Genomic DNA, 24,480 nt, shown 5'->3' with positions numbered 1-24,480 from the left:
ACCACATCTCCTTCCTTCCCAGTCTTCCTAGTCATAGCCCTTGCCCATAGATTACCAGTTCTCCCTTTGTACCACAAGTTCTACTTAGGTGCCCACCTATTTTGGCTTAGTGCAGTTGTTGTTTTTGGCATATAGTTCCCAGACTATGCTTCGTGAGACAGTAATCAGGGACCTCCAGAAGTTCTTCTACTCAGATGTTGTTGCTTCTCCAATCACCATGGCCAGTTGTTAGGGTAGTTGCATTCCTACAACATTTGGGCAGCCACAAGTTTGGGCAGACACAAATTTTACAGGAGTCTTCTATTTAAAGGATTTTGTCAATGAGACTGACCTGCAAGTTCTTTTTAAAAAGCTTTTGACCTACTGACTGTTAATCTACTTACTGCCACCAAGGTGTGTATCACAACTAGTTGAAAGAAAGATGGCTGACCCTCCATTTTCAAAACTGCACGTCAAATTTTGAAATATTGCTATTTTATCAAATTTAACTAATTATTTATTTCTCTATGGAGAGCGTAATACATTTGGTAGGGTAAAAATGACTTTATTCGCAATGTTTTACAAGAACTAGTTTCTAACATATAAATATTTTTCTCCCTGTTGTTAATTTTCTCATTTTCCTTTCTATAGTATAAATCTGTATCTGTTTTCTTATATTAACAACAACAATAAAATCTGGGTAATTCTGCTTGCACAAAATATAAGAATTCCAAGTTTCAGTTAAGATCCACAAAATTTCTTGGGACTGGGGTGTTCATAAATTTCAAAATGTTTGCATTTGTTGTATGTCTTCCTCATCATGAGTCAAAACAACTGGTTTTTTTAAATTGTAAGATTACATTTGCCGAGTTGCTTCAATTTAAGAAATTTAAATGCACCTTTCATGACAAGAGTTTTCAGTCGCTCAGTTTTGAAGACTGTTTTTGGCATCCATCTGTCTTGAGAGACAATGGAAGAGTGCCTCATCAGGGGTAAAGTCAAACTGTTACAGTTATAGCACCTGCTGGGGTTGTAGAGACCAAAACGGGAGAGACATGTTTTATTGCAGCTGGGGAAGATGAAGGAGTCTCGTTTGGCTGGTGCAGATGCACCATGGCATTTCTTCTTTCTGTGCTCTTCCCAGAAGACATTTCTCCTCTGGTCATTGCTGTGGATACACAACCTGACTGTCTGCAGGCACTGCAGTCTTATGCAAAGGATTCCTACATAGAAGGGTTAATGTTGTCAGCCTCCATGTCACATTTACAGACATCTTTTAAACACAGAGTTGGTCTGCCAACAAGCCTGGTGCCTGAGGACAGCTCCCTGTAAAGGACGTCCTGCGGGATTTCCCCCCTATGTACATGACCAAGCAAGTGTAGACGTCGCTGAGACAGAAATGTGAACATGCTGGGAATGTGGGCTTGGAAGAACACATCTTTGTTTCAGCCTCTGTCCTGTCATGTGATGCCCAAAATCTTCCTTACACATTGCAAATGGAAGGCATTGTGGCCTTGATGACTGTAACCATTATATATATATATATATATATATATATATATATATATATATATATATATATATATAAATAAATATATATGGAATATGGAAATTCAGAAAGAAGCTGGAATGCTACCCAGAAAAAGTTCCACCGGGCTTCCATGCTATGTTACCATGCTGCAGATTAAGGCCGTGGTTCAAAACACACAGGAAAGTGTTCCATTGAAACCAATGTGATTTTAGAACTGTAGGTTTTGTATACAAGTCGGATCCTTCATATCACAAACTCAGATTTTGTTGCAGATTAAGAAAATCACATGCACAGAAACAAACACTGGTTTATAGGCAGTGTTCACATAGATGTATGGTATGGTAGGGTATGTGTGTATGTATGTATAATCTTGTAAGATAATTAAGGTCATGGATTAACACTGTGAAGCCCAAGTTCATATCTTGGATCATATCCTGATCCAATGGAATGAACTTGGTAAAAATGGCATACTGAATAATGTTTAATATGAACAGTTACTTTTTAAAAATAGCATAATTTAAAAAGTCAATGGTGTAAGCCTGTTGAACATACTACTAACTTTGTTTTTGAAAGGGGGTCCTTTTGTTAAGTATTTGCAAATTTGATTGACATCTGGATTAAAGTTCTTTGAAACTCTATATAGATTATGACATGAAATATTTTGCTCCTGATGTTCTAATGGCAAGTAATATTTGTTTTAGTGCAATCCTATAAGTGTCCACTCTGAAGTAAGCCCCAGTTCTTATACATACTGGGGCATTTTAATTGCAGCTTTAAAGGGTGGGATCAGTAGGAAAACTTTTATATATTTTTTTTTAATGTGTGGCTCCAGTACAGCTAAAATTAACCATGAGAACAATCCGTTGAAACAGCGTTATAACATTCACAGTTTTTAGTTGGATTTCTGAACATCTTAAGCATAAAAGTGAAAATATAATGTGAAAATATAATGTGTAAAATGTTGCACGTTGGTTATATTCACAGTTTTAAGTTGTGTTACTGAGTAGGTTAAATAAACATACATTTCAAAATGTAATGTATAAAATGTTGCAGGGGTTTCATATGCCCTCATCTCTCCAGGTCTCACATCCACTGCTGCTTTCCTGTCACTCAGATGGAGATTTGGAAATGTTGGCATAATGCTAGCCTATACAACTTGCAACCCATCAAAACACGCAAAGCTCACAACCCATGTACAGTACAGCCGGGAGTTACAAACTAGGTTTTATATCAGGGATAAGGAACATCCAGCGCTATGGTCAATCTTGGTTTTCCAGGGGTGGTTGAAGTTGAGATCATTTCCCTCCAAACCACAGCCACCTGTTTGCTGGGTGATGTCAGCTGATGGGTAGTGGGGCACAGAATATTCAGTCCTGCTAGATGCTGCTTTGCCAGTGTGTTCCTACAGTCCCCTGTTTTTTCTATGAGAGCATACCAGTGGGTTTCATAATGGGCCAATCTCTTTGGCAGAGGCACTGGCCGCAGCTGCACATCATCCTGACCTATGTTTAAGCAAGAAGTACACAAGCACGAAAGAGCTCCAGTGACTCCCGGGCTCAGACAATTTTCACTCCCTTCTCTTCTTCCCATGTGGCTGGGTGGAGCTTGGAAGCTTTTCCTCCCAGCAACAATGAGCTGACTTTAAGAGAAAATGAATGCAAAAGCTTACAAAGTCCTCCTACAGGCCACAATGCCGAGAGGTGTGTTCAACTACCTGACATTTAGAAAACACCTAAAGGCAGTCTTGTTTAGGGAAGTTTTTAATCTGTGATATTTTAATGTATTTTAATCTTTGTTGGAAGCCGCCCAGAGTGGTGGGGGAAACCCAGCCAGATAGGCTGGGTATAAATAAATAAATAAATAAATAAATAAATAAATAAATAAATAAACAACAACAACAACAACAACTCCAAAGCTAACTGCAGCTCCCTAGGTAGGCTCGAACCACCAACCTTCTGGTTAACAGCAAGACACACTGACCCATTACAAGAGTAAACAACCAAACCCTGATATGTGTAAACACTGGGTTTACATATCATGCTAAATCATGGCTTAACATACTTCCAACAAGCAACAGCAATGCTTAAAAGAAGAAAAAAACCACACACAGGAGAAGAAGGTTACAATAGTAAGTAAGTAAGTAAGTAAGTAAGTAAGTAAGTAAGTAAGTAAGTAAGTAAGTAGATATAGTATGCCTGACAAGTCAAGTTCAATTTTGAAATTTTTTAAAAAACAACAACCTGCTTTTGCAATTATTAAAATAAAATAAAGGATAGATGTAAAATAATATGGTGAAATATGACTGTGGCGTGACAGATTATTTGCATCACAATTTGCATCACAATGCATTAAATGTTCAATCTGCTATGGTGCTATAGCATACAACTAGGATCATTACGGCATCTGATGTAAGGAGAAGGAGAAAAAGCAGGTTTCTGTGTTGCAAGATCCTCTGGAGGTGTAGGCAGTATCACTCTGCTCTCATTGCACCCCCTGTGAAGGCTAGGTTTTGTCTTTTTTTTTTTACTACAGGCTAGCTAAACGCTTATATTTCTTTCCCTTAGGAAGGAGTGGGAATTATTCACAGATATGAGATAAAGAAAAGGTGCATTTGAGGAAACCCTTGGAATGAGGTGGGCAAAGCTTGTTCTTTGTTAGAGTGGCCATGGAGCCTTCTCTACAGAGAACAGTCCTTTATATTACTGGGCTGACTTCAAGGTGTTACTGCTAGTATACAAAGCCTTTAACAAGTTGGGTCACCTTACCCCAAATGTGCCAACTGTCTAGTTGGTGGAACTGGCACTTTTACACATGTCACATAATACCAGCAATGCATCTGTAAGAACTCGGTCATTTGGTGTGATGATCACCAACACTTTGGACCTCCCTACCTATTGATATCAGGCAGACTATCTTACTATATTCTTAACCTTCTGAATGTTTTAAATTACAACTGTGGGTTATTGGTTTTTTTCTTTTTAGTGGAAATGTTACTGTTTCATTAGTTTTTTGGTAAACCACTTTGAGGTTCGTTTACAACCTCAGCGTATAATTTTTTTGTTGTATAAGTAAGTAAGTAAGTAAGTAAGTAAGTAAGTAAGTAAGTAAGTAAATAAATATTACCAGCTCTTAATGGGGTTGATCTCTCCTTGAAGGAGCAGGTGTGCAGTTCAGAGGTCCAAGTGACCTTGTAGGCTGGAAGTGCCTATGCCAACCTTTGGCCATTTCTAGATAAGGATAGCCTGGCTATTTTGGTACTCACCCTCTTATGACCTTCAAGCTGGACTACTGCAATGTGCTGTATGTTTGGCTGCTCTTGAAGACGACCTTATACACATATACTAGTTGTGATTGTCCAATTCAAGGTACTTGCTCTGATGTTTAAATGGTACTTGCTCTGATGTTTAAATGGTCCAGGACCCAAATATCTGCAAAGATGCCTTCTTTCACATCAACTTGCCTGTGCTCTTAAGTTCAGGCCCACTGGGTAGTCCCTATTCAGGACAAAGAATGTAGTGCTGGAACCAGGGGGAACAGCCTTTTCAATAGAGACTCCTCACATGTAGATCTTTCTCCCTGCTGAGGTGCATCTGGTCCCATCACTTTGTAGTTTTGCGTGGCTGGATAAGATATATCTTTTTGGGCAAGCACTTGGAGGAGAAGAGACTTGTTTAGATAAATGAATTCATTGCTGCTGTTGGTTTTTTAGTAAAGTGCTCCTTTAGTGAGTTGTGTTTTGTATCTTAAGGGCTGTGTTATTTATGGAGTTTATAGATTCTTTTTATCTAATTTGACTTTGTTGTAAATCGCCCTGTGGTTTGTTCAAACAGCAGAATATAAATCATCCAAACTAAATAAATACATAGGAAAGAGACAGATACAGAGGTTGCATGTTCAAGCAAGCACTTCTGTGGTGTCCTCCAGATGTTGTGAAATGCAGCTCCTCTCCTGCCACATCTGGAGGGCACCACATTGGCTATTCTTGCTGTAAGATGTCCCAAGAATTAAGCTGGGGTTGGGCATCCCCACAATGACTTTCTCATCCATCTGCTAGCAGTCTTCCTTACTATGGTGAGATGATGAATTAATTTCCATGTACATATCTTAAGGTGATGTACAAAATACAGTGGTGCACAAAATATATAACTACCAAACATCTTGGGAATCAAGCCTGCTCTGCTCTGAATGGCCTCACCAGGAGTTCTGTCAACTTGAGTGTGATAGAATGTTCGAAATTCAGAACAAAGAAAATGTGGCTTAGCTGCCGGACCTGCAATTTGCAAATGCTTGATGCTTCAGGAGTGCCTGTAAAAAGTGTTGAGGTTTTTTTTGGGGGGGGGGGGGCGTGGGGCGGGGAATGAAGTTTCTTAAAAAAGGACCCCTGAACAGTTAAGTCTGTCACATGCAGAGCATCATCATCCTCATCTTCCTCATCTCTCTCTCTCTCTCTCTCTCTCTCTCTCTCTCTCTCTCTCTCTCTCTCTCTCTCACACACACACACACACACACACACACACACACACACTGCCTCAAACTATGTTTACACAAACCTACCATGTTTACCACACTGTTCAGTTTGCCCCCACTGTCAATATATTTAAATGCAATTTGAAGACTTGTTTTGTTTGCACTGTTGTTTGGTTCTTAATTATTTTGTGCTGGGATGTAGTCCCTTAGTTAACTATACTGCTGCTCTGCTGTATTTTATTATAGCGGAGTAATTTATATTTATGTTTTATGTTTTACTGTATATAGCTGTTTTGGCAATAAATTATGTGAAGCCACCCTGTGCTCCAAAATAAAGGGTAGAGCATAAAAATAACAACTATTTCATGATGTTCCTTTATCCATGCTGCTTCTGTTAATACACAGAGAGATGTGTATTAATTACATTTTCTTTCTTTTCCCAGATGAATTGGAAGAGGCAGATGAGTGACAAAGTTGGCTCAAGGCGGTTGGTCCAACATCTTCTGTGTCTGCTCACAAGAAGCCGATGAGGCATGTTATCAGGCCTTCAAGGTGCAATGCAATGGCCTGTTCTGCCATTACATTCTTAGAAAAAGGCGCAAGTAAGTTGTTTCTGTGAACTGTATCCAGTGCTAACTGTATTCAGTTTTTTTTTAATGCTGAATTTGATATTGCAATTTCAGGATTTTGTTTTTACAATGGCATTTCTAGTCCTTGGTGCTGCAGAGATCCGTTTGTTTGGGCATACAGGAGTAGCTGTTTGGTTTTTAAACACCCTCAAAGGGACTTAGAATAAAAGCCACCAAAACAAAGTTTAAAAGCCTCACAATAAAGAGCAATAAATGTCGCATTAGCAACAGAGATTGAAAACAAGCAGGCTAACCATGTTCTTCAATGTGTTTACAGTCTCTAGTTACACATATTTCATCTTACCTCTCTTCAGCCATCTCAAAACCCAGCATGAGCACTACATAGCTGAGCAGCTGAAGGTAGCCTGGTACAAGAACTATGTATCTTTGGTACATTGCTTATTCTAATAGGGAGCCACCCTTCTCCAACCTGTTGCACTACAGATGTTTTGAGCCACAGGTCCAATTAACCCACAGCCGGCATGGTCAACAATCAGGGATGGTAATAGTTGTAGCCTTGAGAAGGCTGCTTTATGCCATTTTATATTCCCAACAGGTTGTGCTTTGTGTGATCAAAAGTCTCTGAGGCTGTCTACCTTTTATGCATATATACAAAGCATATTTAGGAAGCTTCCTCTGCATCCCATCTTATTCCATCAAAAGGGAGGAAGGGATCTACTCATTTCAAAAAGCCTCACTGAGTGGTCAGACAGGCAGTCTGGAGCTCGAGAATTATAGGTGAAAGGAATGAAATGAAGGCCTGGAAGCTATAATTTATCTTTTTGTGGTGTCATCAGAAGCAGCTGTTAGAGGCAGGCAAATTAAAGATTTAGGCTTCCTTGGACAGCTAGCTCAGGAACGGAAAACTACTGAGAAGCACAAATAATTTGTGCCTATCTAAATAAAACTTCAGGATCTTTTGACCTGCCTGGTTTATTTCCTTCTCATCTCATCTGTTCCTCTGGCTACACTGCTCCCCATGCACGGCCACAGATTGCAACCCTATACTATCCCGCCCCCCACTCCACCCAAGTACTACTGAGATAACCTGTGAGAAGCAATGAGAAGCAGAGGCTTGCCCCCCAATGCTGTCACCATCTTAAAGTTCACTGAGCTACTTTTCAATGGCATGTGACAGGCTGCTTACATACAAGGTGCCCATGCACAACCCTTAGCATTTCTTGGTGGCACTATGGGGTGTCTCTGTGGTGGTTAACAAACACCTGCATTCCCTTTTTGGGGGAGGGGGAAAACCACTGAGGTTACTTGAAGGAAAAACATTTTTTTTTTACATACAAATTGTAACTGCGTCATAAACTGGAAATTATATAAAGCCGAAATCCCAAGTCTGTGTACTTTAAAGTAAATTCCATCAAGATCAACAGGACTTCTCCAAGAGGAATACAGTGGTACCTCAGGTTACAAACACTTCGGGTTTCAGACTCCGCTAACCCGGAAGTAGTACCTTGGGATAAGAACTTTACCTCAGAATGAGAACAGAAATCGTGTGCCAGCGGCGTGGCAGCAGCGGGAGGCCCTATTAGCTAAAGTGGTTCTTCAGGTTAAGAATGGTTTCAGGTTAAGAACAGGCCTCCAGAATGAATTAAGTTTGTAAGCAGAGGTACCACTGTATATTCAGGGTTGCAGCATTAATGGGAAATATATTGATATTTCTGTATCAGACTCCTGACATGTAGGGCAAAGCTTGCCCCACCCAAAAAGCTCTTTGCTGTGCCCCTCCCAGTGTTCCCCACATGCAATTATTGTTATTTATTTATTTATTTATTTGTTTATAAGATTTCTGAGCCACCTTTCATCATAATCTCCCAGTATATATAATCTATAAATACCCTTAATATATAATTGTAGTATAAAAACAACCAGCAAAAACCAGTAAAACCATTTCAACCAAAACAGAATGGAACAGTATAGTATAGCATGCATGTGCATTATCAATATCAATATCAGTATTTATTAGTCCCTTTTCTCACAGAGTGACCCAAAGCGACTTAACATTGAAAGCAATTAAAAACAACCAAGTAAAAACCTAAAAACATAACTTGACAGCTCCTGCCCAACTAAAAGAGGTCTTCAAATTAAGGGTCAAAAAAGCCTGAATAAAGGGGGGGGGGAATACCTGTATTTATGGCACCCGACATGTTCATTCCCTGACTGTTCTCATATCAAGTGGGCTTTTACTCCTGTTTCCTCAAACATGAATATAATCCTCTGTGCAGAGCAACCCTGATAAAGCAGGAGTCCAACAATGTGCGAGGTATTCTATTCACATTCAAGCAAACATGAATTACAAAAGCAACCCCTACAGACTCAACCCCTGTGCTCAACACAGGTAAAGTTGTGGACTTAGTGCACATGGCAACACACACACAGAGATTTTAGGGTTGAGTCTTGAATATGCACATCTGCATCCATCCACAGATGCAGCATTCATGAGATGAGGCAGATTCATGGGCATGCCTCATGCTGGCTAACCTGGCTTTGCAGCAGTTAGTACTGTATTCCCATGTTGTAAATTTCCTAAGGCCGCCTCCTAGTGCATTCATGGCCAAGGAGAGATTTGAACCCATGGGATGGCGGGGGTTCTGTCTCACAGCTCCCACCCTTAGCCATAACACCACATCTTCCTTGTCCAAAATGAGCAGCAAAATTCAGCATGGTAGCGGACCACGATGCAACGTCTCGCTAACTGTTCCGTGCTTGTACGTTTTAGCAGATCATGAAGAATCTTTTACAAAAAAAAGTGCAACAAAGAGAAAAAAACATATTCGCTCAAGCAGAGGGGTGGGGGGTGGGGAGTTGGTGATTTGTTTGCCCCCTTCGTATGTCGGCTGTTTCTACACTAGAGGATAAATAGCTGCTTTTATGTTGAACAATGCTTACCACATTCGCTGACAAGCAATTGCTTTCTCTCTGTTTAGTCAACCAGGCTTCCAGATAAAAGAAGTTTGGAAAGAAGAGGGGGTGGGTTTTCTTTCCCCTGCAGTGAGGAGAGACAAAACAGCCACAGTATTTGTGCCTTGTCCGTTGCTTAAGCAATGACTGAGCTGAATATCTCTAGTAAAAGTTTTGTTGCTGTTTATATCCCCCCCCTTCACTTATTGCCATGTCTACACATAATCCAGGCTGGGTGTGAATGCTAACATTGGCCTTCTTCAGTTGTCTCATATTTTATTTGCTGGTGAGTTTGTTAAAGGCTCTACACTCCACCTTTACAAAAGAGAACTACTGGAGGAGGCGAAGGGAGTCGGCATTTTTGCACAGATCCTTCCTCTGTGAATTCTTTCAAATAAAAAGAGAGCCCCTGCCCCCACCCTGATTAGGGTAGCATTAAGGCCCCTTCAGACTGCTGAGATTTAAGCTCTGGCTCCATTTATGGCTGGTTTTTTTTTTAAACATACACACTATGGACTAGACTGTGATACAAGGGTATGCATCATGAATGTGCATCATACCATCTGTCTGTTCCATTTGTCCGTGTGGTTCTGCAGTCAAAACAAATCCGTCAACCCAGATTTGCTAGTGGTGGGTTGCCTAGGAGCCAGGATTACAGCATTGCTCTTGCGTGTTTTGTGTGTGTGTGTGTGTGTGTGTGTGTGTGTGTGGTTGCTGTCTTTCATGATATTGCTTGCCTCTTCAATTATGCCCATCTACACACACACACACACACACGAATCTCAGAAGACTTTTGAAAGCGTTTCAGGAAGCATATCCAATTCCTCTTAAGAGGCTCAGAAATGCACCCAGTTTGGAACAGGGAAACTGAGGAATAATAAGCCACCTGAATCATTGTTCAATGAGGAACAATGATTCATGTGCCTTATTATTCCTTGATGTGCAGATGAAGATAATTTATTTAGTTTCTTACCTGCCCTTCACCACAGTTTAAACGACAATTTAGAATATTTAAAACAAATTGTAGCCACAAGAATAGGGTGGATCTTAAAAACACAAATCTCAAGTGACAAAGGAATCTTCAGCATTCACCAAAAGCTGTATGTATAGTGGATATGCCAAACACAACTCTGTGGGAAGGGAATCTCACTACTTAGGTGCTGCCGCAGAGAATTTCCCTCTCCACCACCCCAACCTTTTGAGGGCAGTGGAACTATCAGGAGAGCTGCTTCTTGCTGATCTTAACACATCATGAAGATGATGACAACAATGATGTATGAGGAAAGCCAGACAGATGTTCTGAGTGGGCCTGTGGAAAAATGATATGTTGCTGACTCTTTTATTCCCAATCTGGCAACTTCAAATTGTGCAGGCTATATCTCAAATGGACTTAGATATTTTATATGGAAATCTTATTTGGAAAAGCTTACATCTATAAGCTCCATGGGTAGGCTGGAGACAGATGAAAATTTTAGGAAGATAGGTTAATGTCAAGAGGCCTACTAGTCACTTACATAGGTGTGTTGTTTAGTCGTTTAGTCGTGTCCGACTCTTCGTGACCCCATGGACCATAGCTACTTACATAGGTAGCACTCTGAAATACTTGGTCATGTTCAGTGCCTCTGCTCTCTCCCCAGTTTCAGCCTTCATCAAATGCTATTTTCCAAGGGTGGATTAGTGACTGCTCTTGTCATTCTCCGATTGGCTCTGTCTCTCTGTCTTGCACATGTGCAAATGGTGCTCCCCAACATGGAAGAAAGGCTAAATCATATCCACATTTCCATTTTGCACTGCCAGAAAGAAAACATCAAAGATTTGATCCTGCATGTCACATGACTGCCTTTCTGCAAGGCAGAGAACTGAGCCAGAGGGAGACAATTTATCTAGATCAGTGTTTCCCAACCTTGTGCCTCCAGATGTTTTGAGACTACAATTCCCATCATCCCTAGCTAGCAAGACCAGTGGTCAGGAATGATGGGAATTGTAGTCCAAAAACAGCTGGAGGCACAAGGTTGGGAAACACTGATCTAGATAATCCAAAATGGAGGCTACAAATCTAATTCAAAGTTAATTTAGTGTTGCATTATGAAACAGCCTTTATTACATCCTGAGTTGTATTCAAGGTAGACCCTGGTTCTACCAGTGCAAGGACTTCTCCTTGTTCAATGAACTGGTCTTCCCCATTCCTCCTCCCACTTGCTTCCTCCATCGTTTCTGGGGGTTGCCCCTGCCCTCTGCTGGAGATTGGGGTCGCAGTGCAAGATGTAGGTGGGATGGGGGAAAGTCCCGCTGCCCTAGTGCTAATCTTTGCGCTAGTACAGCTATTTTGTTGGATATCTCTTCATGTGTTCATTCAATGATTTGATAAAGCTATGACTTGCACAGCTAATCCTGCATGACTTTACTTAGAAGTAAGAGCCAAGAAGTTCCATGGAGCTTACCTGGAAGCCATTGTAGATTCGATTGCACTATTAGTGTCTATTGCTCCACAGCATTGTGGTCTAAGACGTTTTGTAAGCTTAGGGTAACGCATTCCCATGGCTCCCAATCGTCTGTTGTGTGATCTGCTTTTAAAACTGCCGCATGTCTATTTTTAACTGCCGTTGATTTTGCTTGTCGGTTCAATTTTGTTTTTAGATTACATTTCGTCTTGCTTTTAGCTAGTACTTTTCATCTTATTTCATCCCGTGTACCATTGTAGAAAGGTGGGGAATAAATTCATGAATTGCCTGTGATTTCCCCTTATTCATTCATACATACTATACATAGTCTAACTCATACCATCCTCCGCTGAGGAACAGTGTTTACGTATTACATATCCCCCCCCCAGTTCGTAGTGACTCCCCCCCCTCCCACCTCAACCTCAGTGGAGTAGCCATCTCAGGTTGTGCACATAATTCCTTGTGGAATACAATGCTCTTCCTCTCAAAGGAGCCCAGGGCAGTTAATGAGAAGACAAAGAGGGCTATAGGTTGGAAGCAAAGAAGTGGAAGAGGCCTCATACCAGGTCAGTATTGTCTCCTCTGACTGACTGGTGGTGGCTCTATGGATCACTAGCACCACTTTTTAAACAAAATCCCTGCTCAGGCACTAGTTTCCCTCGTGATTACGGAGAGTGTAGGTCCACTGAATGTTCTCTTGTTCCATCATGTCACCATGCCCATCTCTGGATTCCCATGCACATTAGGACCAAGTTCTACTAAGGAGGTGTGCTAGTGGGAGTCAGTGCAAGTGGTCCTGCTTGTGCAATGTGACTCTCCCCCCCCCCCCCGGCCCACTCTGTGTTTCGCCAGATTTGCTCTCGAGAACCCACAAAACATCACACAGACGGAGTGTGGGAGATTGTTCCCTTGGGCTACTGGAAAGCATGACATTGATGCTTCTCTGAGTTTCCCTTGTGATTAGGGAGGGTGGGGGTGCATTGGCGGCTGCTTCTCCCATCATTTCACAATGCTCATCCCTGGCACACTTTGTGGGATAACAAACAGGTGCAGTAGGGAGCCTACAGCACTTACACAAGCTCCTCACTTGATTTAGACCCCCTGATCTATTGTGCAAGGCTTACCCTATGCACAATAAGACCAAACCTATCCATTCTTAAGGAAATCAGCCCTGAGTGCTCACTGGAAGGACAGATCCTGAAGCTGAGGCTCCAATACTTTGGCCACCTCATGAGAAGAGAAGACTCCCTGGAAAAGACTCTGATGTTGGGAAAGATTGAGGGCACAAGGAGAAGGGGGTGACAGAGGACGAGATGGTTGGACAGTGTTCTCGAAGCTACGAACATGAGTTTGACCAAGCTGTGGGAGGCAGTGGAAGACAGGAGTGCCTGGAGTGCTCTGGTCCATGGGATCACGAAGAGTCGGACACGACTAAATGACTAAACTACTACTACTACTACTACTACTACTCTATGCAATTACCACAGGCTCTGTGCTGAAGATGTGGATGGCGGTGGGCACAGCAATGACAATGTGGACAGCATTCCTCCAGTCTCCCTCAATGAATTTAATTTTTTTTGGGGGGGGGGGACTACTTGGTTAGGTCTTACAAGATGCCAGGAATTGAAAAACAACCCTTCTAAATGCAAAGTATGTACTCTATATGCATGGGATATAGGGTTTGTGGGGGTGGGTGGGTATGGGGAATGCACACATGGCAGGAGAGGGAGGGGAAGTCTCATTGCCTAAGTGGAACTTATTCTGCTTAAGCAGTGACTTCAGTGGATTCAACCCACCGGTCTCAAATGCTTTTATTATTATTATTATCAGCAGTTCATTTTTAATGTGCATTAAGAATGCTTTTATTTAGTGTCCCAAGACTGTAATGAATCATGGTGTGATTGTCACCAGTCCTTCAGCATTTATTCACTGCTGCAGCGGCAAAGCTCTTTTGTTTAGCTTTGTTAATGGATCAAAGATTTCCAGATGTGAACAGAAGGAAGTTCACATTACTAGGAGAGCAGCGACTTTGTGCAACACAAACAAAAGAGAGTGAATTGTTTGGTAAGCCAGCAGGCAGCCAGCAGCTTACAAAGCTTTAGAATCAAAGTATGTAGAATTATTGCACACCTGATGTTTTTCCTATGTTTTTAGATATGGTCAGAGTTGTGCAGCTGAAATCCTATTGATTTCAATCGATGGAATTCAAGCACTTGTTTCCCATTGAAATCAATGGAACTAAAGAGGGCTTAACTTTATATTGATTGTGCTGTTGTTTCTTAGTTGCGTGTGTATGGGGGAGGACGACACAAATTTTCCAAAAAATTTAACCAATGATACAAAGACTAATTGTTTGAATTTTTGAGGATTAGCCAGGTTAATAGAAAATTACATAAAATCCTAAAATGGAATTCATTTGAAACTTCCATCTTAAAACTGTAAAATATCCCTCCATCCATTAAGTTTGCTAAAAAATAATTAAAAAAAACAATTACACTAAGTATTTCCACTGTTATTAAAAAAATAGTTCAGTTGATTCACTTGCTGTGCATGAACTTTATAAGCATCAGCAGATATTATGGGATGGAATCCCTTGTTTTTCTGCTGGAACACTACCCTTAATATGTGCAAGTCTGTGTAGAAGCAACAGCAGTAATTTGAACTGAGACAGAAGAACATAATCTTCAAAGAGCATTGCATATCTAAAGTATAAACAAGCTTCTCCATAACGCTCACTTCAGAGACTACTAAACGATAACCTGAAACTGCAATCCTATAGCCACTTACATGGGACTAAGTCTTTTTTAATTCTATGGGACTTACCTCTGAGTGGACTTTGTGCTGTTAGGTTTATTGCTACTTAAAAACCTTAAAAATAAGATTTCTTACATTGCGTGATTCATTTGTTTTGATCACTAGTTTCCCCACACCATGGTTCCCCCGCACCAGGTTATATGACTTTTGAGTTTGTGTCATTTTTCAGTAAGCCATATCACCTTTTTTTAAACCACATTATTGGATTATTCTTTTTAGCTGAAAAGAAAACGGGACATGTGCAGCAGGTGATAGAGTAGCAGTGGCTGAGAAAAATAATTGTAGGCAGATTGTATTTTGGTGGAAGGGGTAAAAATATTGTTAGAATACTTAGTTTTCTCAATCAATCACCTCCTTGAAAAAAGTTGGATATTCAGGCTTAGATATTACTAGGCCTTACACAATATAGACATCTGAAGAAGTGTGCATGCACATGAAAACTCATACCTATGACAAACTTAGTTGGTCTCTAAGGTGCTACTGGAAGGAATTTTTTTTTTATCCCCCCCCCCGACAATATAGACAATAGTTGCATATGAGCTATGTGTCTCTTTCTGCATCCATACTCCAGGATTTTAGCTCTAGTAGGCTCAGAGTGGAATCTTATACGAGTCTGCATGGAAGTCTCATTGAGTCCAGTGGGATTTACTTCAAGGTAAGTGGATGTAGAATTGCAACCATGATTCTAAGCATATTTGCTCAGAAGCAAAGCCCGCTGTTTTCAGGATTGCAGCTTCCAGTGTCTAGAAGGCAAAATGGATGGAACCTGCAGATAGAACAGAAATTTGCCATAGGCTAACTTAAGATATTATTCGAAGAATGAAGAAATCTGTAAGCAGTGATCAGAGAGCAGAATGAAGAAGTATAATTCTGATAGCTACATGGACCACTGATGTGGTGCATGTGTGTATAATAAAATGGAAAGCCATCTCATGGCTGAAAAATGCAAAAATGTGTGCACATTTAGGAACTATTAGAACATATGAACGGGAAGTCCACTAGCCCAGAAACCTATGCAGCTATTGATATATGTACCCATCAATTCTGATATTTATGTATGCCACATCTGGCCTTTTCTCACCATTTCTCTGTGCAGTTGATATCTCTGATTTACATTTACAGATCTATTTAATTAAGCTAAAGCAGAGAAGTGCATGTGGATCAGAGACAGGGTGGATATCGTGCAAGATTAATTTGCATTTTGCCCTAGACAATTCAGTGGTTGATTTTTTTTTTAGAAGAGCAAACCAAAATTGCTATGTAAAAGTGATACGTTTTTAACTTACTCTCTCTCTCACGCATGAAAATATTATATTCACCAGAAATAGTCATCACTGCAATTTGCAAGTTCTCTTTAAAGTCAAAAGAGTTACTCTGCTGAAGATTAATATATGTTACAGCCATATAGACAAACTTTCAAGGGCCGCATGCCAGTGGTGGGTGGTGCCAGATGCAAAAAGTGAGAGGAACAACAGATGCTATTCTTGCCTTTGTGAACAGTAGGCTGCATTGGAGCCACACAAAACTCAGCAATTGCTACATACATCTCTTCATCCTCCACCTAGGCAAGCAAGAGGATTCATTATAGCCAGGCAAAAGCACTCAAGGGGGATGCAGAGCAGGGCTGGTGATGGGTGTGGTCTGAGAAGGGGTTGTGGATTTGGGAGCATCTAAGCAGCCAGGCATAGAATACTGAAGGCCTGAGAAAATAATAATACTACAGCAGTAACTAAACTGCTGATAATTTTCTACCTTTTAATGGTAGCCTAAATTTGTCATGTGGGACCCAGGTGGTGCTGTGGTTTAAACCACAGAGCCTAGAGCTTGCTGATCAGAAGGTCGGCGGTTTGAATCCCGGCGACGGGGTGAGCTCCTGTTGCTTGGTCCCTACTCCAGCCAACCTAGCAGTTCAAAAGCATGTCAAAGTGCAAGTAGATAAATAGGTACCGCTCTGGCGGGAAGGTAAACGGCGTTTCTGTGTGCTGCTCTGGTTCGCCAGAAGCGGCTTTGTGATGCTGGCCACATGACCTGGAAGCTGTACACTGGCTCCCTCAGCCAATAGAGTGAGATGAGCACCGCAACCCCAGAGTCGGTCACGACTGGACCTAATGGTCAGGGGTCCCTTTACCTTTAAATTTGTCATGCTTGATGAACTACTTCTGTAGTAAGAGGAACTAGGCCAGTGTTTCTCAAACTTGGGTCCCCAGCTGTTGTTGGACTACAGCTCCCATGATCCCTGCTAGCTAGGGATGATGAGAGTTGTAGTCCAACAACAGCTGGGGACCCCAATTTGGGAAACACTGGATGAGGCTCCGTGACCATATAAAATTTGGTGAATGATGACATTCACGTTGAAATGCATTTTCTCACTCTTTGAAAAAAAACCAAGACTGCTAGTAATCAATCACTTTCACCACATTCCAGGCATTTGCTGTAACATATCCAAAAATGTATTCAGGTCATGCACAGGCTTCTTTTGTGTACAGATGGATGTCAACATAAGAGCATAAAAATAGCTTTTTAAATGTAAACCAAAGGTCCAACAAAATGCTTTTCAGGAAGCCTGGAAGTGGGGCATGGACGCAACAGCATTCTCTCCCCTCAACAACTGGGGAAAGTCAGAGCCATCTAGCAGGGTTAGGCTGTGTGTCTGGTGCTGGGAGTGGATTCCTGTTCCCTGGCTCTTGAATAATGCCCACTTCAGATGACTAATGTGTGAGGGGAGCTCTAGTGGAAGACCTGTCTGTGCAAGGGCATTTTAGGCATCAAACTCATCACAGATCAAATGTTTGAATAAAATCTCAGTTGCCAAAATTATTTGCACTTTTCATTCTCCACAGAATTTAATGATACTGTCATTAATTGGCAAGGACAGGCTAGGGTTTAATCTAATAAATATGGAAAGACGATCAGATCCAAGGATAGACCAAGTTCTTGAAAGTACTTTTAGCAGCACTTGCCCTCTTGATTTTGAACATCATGGGCTTTGAAAAAGCCCACTCTGTATTACTGCCACAATCACTAAAATGGTTCGGATGCGTAAGAAGAAGCCGTTGTTAAATAGTGCAGATATGTATGTGGGGGATTTGAGTAGGAGTTAATCAAATCATTCAACCATGGCCTATTTCTCTACTAAAATAATATATAGTCTGACAACAGAAAGGACAGCCAGGGCTCAATCTGCCATAACAATCTCCATTCAGTCTGTTGAATTTCTGCATTGCTAAAATCTCTGCCTGTTGCATAAGCTTTTCCTGTATGCTCCAGTACTCTGTGGCAATTAAATGAGGCTCAGAAAGGCAGTTTTTGACCTCAATTTGTTGGTTTTCATCAACTTAAAAAGTCTGACCTTAAGGATTTTCTTGGGGGTGGGGAAAACATTCCTATCCGTGCTACATACCATGCGTTGTTGCATTATCCTATAGAAACAGCTGCTGTGTGGAAGATTAACTGTGCATATTTTCAAACACAGGACTGTGACTCAAAAACATAAAAAAGAAGAAGTACCCTCCATTCCTTTCTCACATTACACTGTAAGAGCGGCATGGATGCTCCCTTGAGTCTCAGGGATATGAAAGCGAAGCATACTTATGAGAACAGAAAGACAGGAAACTAACTTTGGAAACAAACCTTGGCTGGAGGGGTCTCAGTGCTGAAGTTGGGGTTGCTGCCAAAAGCACAAGTTCCATTTGAGTTCTTCTCATCCCTAGTAAAGTTATTTTTGTTCCAAGACCCTTTGCCTAGCTAACTCAGTGTTGTGGTCTCAGACTGGGGCCTTTGCTATTCACTGCCACTTGACCCTTAAAAAACGCACCAACAAACCTAGGAATGCTTGGGATTGAACCTGAGCTCTTCTGCATGAAATTATTACCGGTATTATGATTATTATTATTATTAGTAGTAGTAGTAGTAGTAGTATTACCCCACCACCCATCTGGCTAGGTTTTCTGCAACTGCAGATACTTGAGAAATTTGATCTTTCTGAATTCCCTTACGGAATTCCCACACGGATTGGAATTTAGATGTTGTTGTTTAGTCGTTTAGTCATGTCCGACTCTTCGTGACCCCATGGACCACAGCACGCCAGGCACTCATGTCTTCCACTGCCTCCCGCAGTTTGGTCAAACTCATGTTCGTAGCTTCGAGAACACTGTCCAACCATCTTGTCCTCTGTCGTCCCCTTCTCCTAGTGCCCTCAATCTTTCCCAACATCAGGGTCTTTTCCAAGGATTCTTCTCTTCTCATGAGGTGGCCAAAGTATTGGAGCCTCAGCTTCACGATCTGTCCTTCCAGGGAGCACTCAGGGCTGATTTCCTTAAGAATGGATAGGTTTGATCTTCTAGCAGTCCATGGGACTCTTCTAGCAGTCCATGGGAATTTAGATAGACACCAAATTTAACACATCTCCAGATGCTGTGGCACAGTTCTTAGTGGTCTAAATGTATTGATGCCCACATTCAAAAATGTATTTCAGGTGAAAAGTAACAGTTTAAATACATATTTTAAGGAGGGAACTAAGCGTTGAAATACATCATATCTTGAGAGGAATTTTGTTTAAGCATAGATTAATGCTGAAGTGGAACAGAATTATTAAAAAAGGTGTGATGAAACTCAGATGGGTTAGAAATAGATTTATCCATCAGGTAGGTGAGAACAGGATGCTGGATTAAATGGGCCTTTTGTGCGATGCAGCAGCGCTCTTTCTTACGTTCTTATCCAGGGCCAGCGTTCCGCCACCTGCGGCAGACCACAAAATGGCACTTCTCCTCTGTGCCAGGGTGAGTGAGGAAGGGGTGAGTGGAGATCTACATCAGAAACAAGGGGAGAATTAATATCTGCATTGGGAACAAAGGGGAGGGGACCAGCAGCTCCTATTCACCAAGAGGCTGCTGTAGAGATGACATTGGGAGGGATGCTGAGGAGGCAGCAGCTCTGGCCTTCAAGGAGCACACCACAGCTGTCGCTGCCACCCTGACAAAAACATTCCCTGGAGGCCGTATCTGCTGCCCCTGTGAATCCTGCCACCTGAGACGGTCACCTTACCTTGCCTCATGGGTGGGGTGGGGTCTCCATTCACATTTTGCATTTCTGGACTTCATAACCACATCATTGTCAGGGGCAGAGGAACAACATAAGTAACCTTGCCTAATGGGAGAGAGGAGGTGAGCACGGGCTGACTTTTCATTGGCAGCACTGTATTAACACTACATCTGGTTCCGCCCTCGAACATGCAGTGAGAGAAGACTCCGAAACAGAATGTTGGCATTCGTGTGTGTGTGTGTGTGTGTGTGTGTGTGTGTGTGTGTGTGTGTGTGTGTGTATTCAGATATGGGAATGATTTGAGAGAATATGCCCTTGCTTTTAAAATAAGATACACAATGTTAATGAAGGCAGGCAGACTGTGACTTGGTATATAATGCATTATCTAAAGACTTGCAGTACAGCCTCAATCTACATCAGTGCAGTGAAATGTGGAGTGTTTGACAACATCATCTGATAGCATAATTGTATCCCTTCCTTCCTGAAATTACACCACTATTCCACAGAACAGACAGACATCTGGAAAACCTACTGCATAAGTAGCAGCTGTGGTTCCTGTGCTAAATTAGGAAGTCAACTGGGTTTCCCCCTGGTTTTGTTACAAACCCTTTTTTTGTAACTTTAGAGGTATAATAACTATTTGCTAATTTCATCTGTGAAAACAAAATCAGAGAGAGTTATAGCCTGACTTTTCCTTGTACTTCAGAAGATTTTGCAATAAGTTGTATCAATTATTTATTTATGTAAAATATGTTCAGTGTAAGAAATCTTGCCTCAATTTTGATAATTTTGTTAGCCATCATTACCTCCAGATTTTAAAAAAGCCAGGGCAAAAATTCAAGCAAAGTGTAATTAATATAAGGAAAGTGTCGTCATACACTGATGGGCAAAAATTTGAAATAAAGGAGAGTCACCGAAAACCACCCTGATTTTGTAAAGGCAGAGGGCCTTCTCAGTAGTGGCACCCACCCTGTGGAATGCCCTCCCATCAAGGGTCAGAGAGATAAACTACCTGACATTTAGAAAATGTCTAAGAAACAGAATTAAATGAGGACAGATTACTTTTCTCTTTTAAACAGTTTTCTAATCACTGCTCAGCCACAGGAAGAGATTTACAGCTCAGCCCTACACGTGTCTACTCAGAAGCAAGTCCTGCTGAAATAAATGAGTCGTGTTATGTGCAGTTAGCATTGCAGCCATAGACAAGCATATTCAAAGGAAGAGGCCACAACTTTATTTGCAGGACTTGTAATGGGTGATTACAGCCAGTGCAAGAAAGCATCCCATTACGTATCACCATCATCATGTGTATTAATTAAAATATTAAATGGGAGCCATAATATTAATAATAGCTGCATTTTTCAAGTTTAAACACAACAATGTAGCATCCTGTATGGACATGGCAAAAGTGTCCCATGTTGCTTGTATTCATCAAAGCTTGGTGTATTCTACCACAAACTGAAAAAGCAAAATTTCCAGGGCAAAAGCAAAATTTCCAGAGAAACCTGAAATTTATGGACATATTTTAGTGGGGGGAAAGTCTCATTTGAGGATATCCAGATGTGTGGATTTCAACCACAAGATTCATTTTCTCCCTAAAGCACAGTGAAAGTCTTTCTCTTGATTGACGCAGCAACGCAGCTCCCCCATTGTGTTCTTTTATTCTGCGCTGAGTTGTACAGCTTAGGGGCCTGAGCTCATGAAAGCAACCTCCACCTGGAGGCCACTTTAAATTGCTCCCTGTGGTGACCGTCTCCATGCAGCAAACTGTTTGTGTGCAGTGGATTGCGATGCCAAACTGGGGTTTGGGGGGAAGGATTTCTCTCCATGACACCACAAACCTCCTTAAGAAAATGCAAAGCATCCTCCATGTAAAAGTTGTTTTGTGTGCATTAGTGTTTAGATATTTCTGGTACACAAGTGTTCAAGCCCCACTTTGGGTGCTTTTAAAGGACAACCCACATGGAGAGAGCTGTTCATACAGTTAGGATTTTCCAACACACGCTCCCACTGATCATTGCCAGGGTGGGGGGTGGGGGGCAAGCATATAAGTCTCAGGCCTTGTGTACCACAAGCCTTTTGGGTTTGGAAGCCCACTCTCCTCTGTATGGGCTGAATGGCCAGCGTAAGAACAGCCTTGATCTAGCTCAGGGTCCTACTTTCTGAAGTAGTCAACTGGATGGCTCTGGGATAGCCACAAGCAGACAGACATGGTCAAATACATTTTGCTTCCTGACGTGAAGGGCAAAGCAATGCCCCACATTTCATGTACTAAAGCCTATAGGAATGTTATGGATCTCACTGTGGGAAAGTGTCCTCTGTGGGATGTAAAAGCAGGATGCTAGGGGTGCTCAGAGGCAACCAATTGTGTTTACTGAATTGATTTCAAATCTGGACATGGAATAATAAACCAACATTAGTAATTTTCATTTTAATTTTCACCGGAATTCTCTGACATTCCTAGTTTTCCAGCACATAACAACCTCTGCTCAGGCCACTTCCCCTTCTACTCCCCTGCATTTGCCTGGGTGCCATCTCACTCTTCCTAGTTGTAGGGCTGGCCCATCAAGCAGAGCATTAAGTCCCCATCTGCTGATGCTCTATAGAATGTAGAGGATCCCCATAGTAAGCATCACTATTGATAGATCTATCTTTGGTGAATTTGTCCAAATCTATTTGTATTAAGTTACCTAAGTCAGCCATCAACACCACATCCAGTGGCAGTAAATTCCATTGTGCCTTTTGTTGGGGGGGGGGAAAGAACTTTCTTTCTTACATTCATATGCATACTGAGTTCATAAAGAAATGTGTACGAAAGAAACGTACAAATAAAAACTTGTGCCAGACGTCTCCTCACGCGAGCAGTGTGACATCAGAGAATATATTCACAAAAGATCACAGAAAGTACCTCTGTGGAAAGGGGTTTCCGGTTTCTAGCACATCCTCTTCACGGAAGTAATCACTGTAATTTTACAAGAGTACCTCTTCTGATGTTACATTGCTCACATGAGCTCCAATACAGTCCAGATGTTTCAAGTTTGAAGAAGGCAAGTATGGAGAACAATTATGATAACTAAAAACAACAGGGTATCAAAATACCCCACACAGTGTAGCAGTTGCTTAGAACACCAGCTTCCTTCTATTTGATTAAATTATCTTTGTTGTCCAATTTAGCTATTAAACCACACAGATTTTATATTATCAGGGTTGCAGCTTGATTAAGAACTTTGACTAAGTAAGTGATAAGTACACCTGCAAATTAACAAAACCAAAATATATGTTCTTTTTGGAGATAGTAGTTACAACTTATAAAAGTTAAGTTACAACATATAAAAAGGAAAGGATTTTTTTTAAAAAAACACCCTCCTATTATAACTAAACTGAATAGTTATTCAGAAAGTAAACAAGAATACCCGTTACTCACAGCTCTGCTGAGGGGCAGTATATAAATCTTTTAAATGGTAAATAAATAAACTCTAGTGACTAATAAACTCAAGTGATAGAAATGAGCCACCTCAGATAAATAATATATAGTGTCAGTTGATCTACCTATGGATAAAAATGTACAACCTAATACTTGAAACCCAAAGCAGCAGAATTTCGTTGTGCCTGATTATTATTATTATTATTATTATTATTATTATTATTATTATTATTATTATTTTAAAGTATTGGTACTTAAATTAGTTAGCTTGACTAACTTGTTCAGATGGCTTCAGTGGGGCTTAGTTGCAATGGAATGTAAATAGGCTTGGAACCATTTTGGATGTGAACAAAATTATGATAATGAACATTCTTAAACGGAGAAAAGTGTGCTCTGTGATTCAAAATACTTTCTGCTACCAAGTTTTAAAATGGCTGCACTAAGAGCATTCAATCACAAAACCTATATGTTTTACATGTTTCGTTTTGATGACAGAAGATTTTTTAAGTCAAACATGGCAGGAAAAAACATATTTTAAAATACATGTGACCAAAAATAAAATTAATAGTAGCATCAAGATTTTACTAGCAATCAGCTCTGTGTATACGATGATGTTGTGTTTGACAAGCGTGTGCAACTTCCTTGTTCTTTTGTTTCACTTTACACTTTAATGCATCTCTTGGGATAATCTCCCATATGTTGTGGGTGGGTGGGTGGGGGGAATACAAATTTCTCCCATAATTCACAAATACAATACCATAAGCTATCTGCATGAGTTTTAGTTAGATAAATTACTTCTAGTAAGAGTAGGATCTAGCATTTGCAGACAGTTGCAGCAAATTGAAGTACATCGTATCTTCTATCAAAAGAGTTCAGGAAAGTTCACTTCAAAGCCAAGGGCAGTCAGAAGAAAACATAAATCAATTAGAACTCTTGAGGGAGAGGGAGAGAAAGAAAGGAGTTACATCAGCTTTCTTGAATATTGTAAGCAGGATATTGCAGGAGTATGGGAAACTGTAAGAAGCCACAGAGTCAATAACCATAATGCTCAGCTGACCACCACTCAAATCCAATGTTAAGGACTTCACTGTCCAACATCAGGAATATCAGAAACTGTAACTGGTAGCTAGGTCATTATTCCATCTAGCTTAGTATTGTCTACTCTGAGCTGTCTGTGTGATTAAGTCCCATTTGGACAATCTATCACGAAAGAGGGGTGGGTTGATCACATGACCAGCAGCT

At 41.0% G+C, this 24,480-nt stretch overlaps 1 long non-coding RNA gene across 3 annotated transcripts in view; it reads left to right on the top strand.

Moving 5' to 3' along the window:
* LOC118088729 (uncharacterized) overlaps positions 1–24,480 on the top strand; it is a 97,760-nt gene that overhangs the window by 36,391 nt on the left and 36,889 nt on the right. For 2 of the 3 annotated variants that reach the window (XR_004693045.2, XR_009557865.1), the window contains exon 2: positions 6,421–6,579. This is a non-coding gene — a long non-coding RNA (uncharacterized LOC118088729). Of the gene's footprint in view, positions 1–6,420; positions 11,038–11,105; positions 13,627–24,480 lie in introns of those variants that run through there. The other variant, XR_009557866.1, reaches the window with a different exon arrangement.

The sequence above is a fragment of the Zootoca vivipara genome, chromosome 7, assembly GCF_963506605.1.
Source record: "Zootoca vivipara chromosome 7, rZooViv1.1, whole genome shotgun sequence".
NCBI classification, from domain to species: domain Eukaryota; kingdom Metazoa; phylum Chordata; class Lepidosauria; order Squamata; family Lacertidae; genus Zootoca; species Zootoca vivipara.
The sequence above is the reverse complement of the archived record's forward strand: the minus strand, read 5'-3'. Positions and strand labels throughout refer to the sequence as shown.